The 3,873-nt window shown below is 43.7% G+C and overlaps 1 pseudogene; it reads left to right on the top strand.

The window, feature by feature from the left end:
- Positions 1–265: 265 nt before the first annotated feature.
- On the top strand, positions 266–1,774 carry LOC116585856 (annotated as a pseudogene).
- The last annotated feature ends 2,099 nt before the right edge of the window (positions 1,775–3,873 follow it).

The following is a 3,873-nucleotide window of genomic DNA, read 5'->3' on the forward strand; positions in this document are numbered from 1 at the left end:
TAGGATAACACTGGGCTAAGAAGCCACTGGGACACCAACCTGTCCCAAAATTCTATGACTGTGTCCTTTTCAACACTGCAGAGAAGTGTGCATTTGAGTCCCTTCTTACTTTGGATTCACATCAGTGTCATGTCCTTGTGGCCTGCTATCTATGTATTATTCATTTTTGGGGAAGTTCTCCTCAGAAGAAAACTACACCATGCCTTAGGAGATGGAACAGTGGTTTGAAGACTTTTTTTTTATTAAAACATATGTCAGGACTATGGCGGTTGGAGGAACGGCAGTGATCACACATTGGCTGCTGGAAAGAACTGGATTTTCGTTTCAGGCCATCATCAGAAAAACTAAGTTTGCTGTATTGTAAGGATCAGAAGATCTGATCCTGATTGCAGAACCATCCCTGATTACAGAAACTAGGTTGTGTCCCCAACCTCATCCTTCCAGACCATTCCAGGAAATCTAGGAGGTTCCATCTGGGAAAACACTAGGAGTTCTTGGAAGGGAAAGAAGGGAGAGGATTATTGGTTGGAATAAAAGCAGGGTTGAATGAGTTCCAGAAAGCAGGGTTCTCAAACTCATGGACAAAAATCTGCAGAAGAAGACAACTTTAAGAAAAGAACGAGAAGCAATATGCAGAGAAGTTAGATGAGAGGGGCCTCCTCAGGAAAGAAGACTGCTGGTCCACAGCAGAAGAATCTGGAACCGGCTCTCCCAGGGCCGATGGGGGAGGTCGCTCTGCAGAGAACCCCCCTTCAGGATCTGTGAGGAAGACAAGAAAGAACAAGCAGAAGACTCCTGGAAATGGAGATGGTGGCAGTACCAGTGAAGCACCCCAGCCACCTCGGAAGAAAAGGGCCCGGGCCGATCACACTGTTGAAAGTGAAGAGGCCTTTAAGAATAGAATGGAAGTTAAAGTGAAGATTCCTGAAGAATTAAAACCATGGCTTGTTGAGGACTGTAACTTAGTTACCAGGCAGAAGCAGCTCTTTCAACTCGCTGCAAAGAAAAATGTAGATGCCATTCTGGAAGAGCATGCAAATTGCAAAAACTCGCAGGAAAATGTTGGTAACAAGGAATACACAATTAATGAACTTGTGGCAGGAAAAAAAGAATATTTCAATGTGATGTTGGGTATTCAGCTGCTCTACAAATTTGAGAGGCCCCAGTATGCAGAAATCCTCTTGTCTCACCCTGATGCACCAATGTCCCAGGTTTATGGAGCCCCACACCTACTGAGATTATTTGTCAGAATCGGAGCTATGTTGGCATATACGCCCCTTGATGAGAAGAGCCTTGCATTATTGTTGGGCTATTGCATGTTTTCCTAAAATATCTGGCAAAGAATGTTGCATCTCTGGTTACTGCCAGTGATTACAAAGTGGCTTCGGCTGAGTACCACTGCAAAGCCCTGTGAGGGTCTACTGACCACTCACTGTTACATCTGGTATCTGTAAACACTCTTTTTGTTCTTAGTCTTTTTCTTGTATAATTGATGTTCTTTAAAACTGTTAATGTATAACAGGGCTTATGTTTCAGTTTGTTTTCTGTTTTGTTCTAAACAGAACATGAAAGGAGTGCAAGCTCCTTTTCTCATTTCAAAGTTGCTACCAGTGTACACAGTAATTAGACAAAGAAGAAACATTCAGTAGAACATTTTATTGCCTAGTTGACAACATTGCTTGAAAGCTGGTGGTTCTATCCCTTTGACACTACACAATTTTCTAATATGTGTTAATGCTACATGACAAAATTCCCTGATTCCTAGTGCCAAAGGTTCAACTTAATGTCTATACTTGAAAACCCATGCATTTGTGCTCTCTCTCTCTCTCTCTCTCTCTCTCTCTCTCTCTTTTAAAATGGTGCTTGAAGTAAAATAGGCCATCCTCTGCAAGTCCATCTATGTTGTTCCTTAGGCATTCTATCTTTGCACAGATTGTTGAAGGATGGTGATTTGTTTCATGGTTTTTGTATTTGAGTCTAATGCACGTTCTAACTTAATAGAGGCAATGCATTATTGTGTAGCCATGGTTTTCTGGAAAAGTTGATATTTTAGGAATTGTATTTAAGATCTTAAATGAAATTTGTTTCTATATTTCAAAGCCAAAAAAAAATATGTCAGGAAATGAAGAGGGGTGATGGGAGGAAGTTGTAGAGGAGATCAAGGCCCTGAACACTGTGGATTCTTTGGCTGAGATCCTCCAGTTGAAGGAGTAGTGTTACATCCTCAAAAGACAGGTGGAGGCCTTAAAGCAAGAAGCCAAGCAGTGCAGTGAGAGGCAGGCTCAGCTCCATGAGTTGGAGAGTTTCTTTATTCAAATGAAGTTCTTCCTGGATGTTTCTGCCTTACACGCAGTGCCCAAGGGTTAATGTATGGGCACCCACCCACTATGGAACAGAAGGGGAGTTGGGAAGTGTGTGATCATCTAGCAGAGTGGTGGTGTGATATGAATTTGAATATTAGGTAAATAAACCATTTAAAATTATTATTTCTGTATAGCTAATTTACAAGAACAACCCCTGGGTGAGCATAATGAGCAGCCTGTCTTAGAGTCACTACTGTCCTTTATGAGTCATCACATTCTCCTGACTCTGGGGTCTCCATGGCTCTAAGAATATGTTGGGGTCATATACAGAGCTTCCTCTGAGCATAACCTGCCTGTTCCCATCAACAGTTTTGGACATACTGATCTGTATAACCAAAGCAGAGCAGTTGAGGACAGTACCGTTCTGATTGGAAGGAATAGAGAAGCAGTATGTCTGTACATAGGTATGTCTTCATAAGGCAATTGGGGGAGACAAATTCAGTAGATTTTTGCTAAATTTGAGGTTTCCCCCTGATGTTATGACTTCAGACCATGGCCAAAACAATAGGTGTTTCTCCATGACAGGTTCCTATGTGAGGCAGTCCTTGGAAGAACAAATATGACAAGACCAAAGAAGCAGGCTAGAGTGAGGCCAGAGGCATGAGACCATTCCCTGTCTCTGGGTCAGAAGGTTTTGGGTCAGGGCGGGAGGCAAAATGGTATGAGATGCCAGGATGGTGGGCTCCATTATGACCAAGGAAGTACTGCAGGAGTTGGGGAGACATGTGGGATTCACATTGGGAGTTTTATGTGTATGGGTGTTTGCACAGAGTAAGGCACAGTGTGAGAGAGGTGGGAATAGGTGCACCTTGGAGACTTCAGGGTCTTGGAACCACTTCCAAGGGTCAGTGCTGACTTTCTGATAAATTGGACACTGGGGGTCAGAATGGAGTTGGAAGATGAGATTCCTGGCTGGCTCCAGTGACCTGGTGTCTCCAATGGACTCCAACTGACTTTGTAGCGGAAGAGTCTAGAGCTGTGGCTCCTGGGCTGAGCTCAGTTATAGCATTTTGCTCATACCACCTCATTATACCCAGCTGGGAACAATGAGGAGGCTTCCTTTGTGGGTTGAAAGTGAAATTCAGGGGAACTTGGTAAAGGAGAGGCTTGAATCCATAAGCTGGACGATGTATGAGCTAATTTGAGGGTGCTGCTTTTGGGAGCCAGTGTGAAGGCTGGTAGAGTCCAGGTAACTTAAATGTAAGTGGGATATGGGTTGCTTGTGTGTAATCCTAGCACTTGAAACATCCTGTGCTTATCTGCTCAGACCCTGCTCACCCTGTCCTGGGTTCCACAAACATCAGGCTCCTGGGTTGGCTGTTACCAGAGAGCTGCTCACACCTTGAGCCTATATTCCTTCATATCGAAAATGTGGACAACTTTACTAGGTGTTGATTGTGTGAGCAGGAGGCAAGAGAAGGTAGTTTTGGAGAGGAGATCTACAAGAGCAGGGACAGATGCAGTGTACAGGATGGAAGGAAGAAGGGAAAATTGAATCTGAGCCAGGTCC

Source organism: Mustela erminea, chromosome 3 (genome assembly GCF_009829155.1).
Source record: "Mustela erminea isolate mMusErm1 chromosome 3, mMusErm1.Pri, whole genome shotgun sequence".
NCBI lineage: Eukaryota > Metazoa > Chordata > Mammalia > Carnivora > Mustelidae > Mustela > Mustela erminea.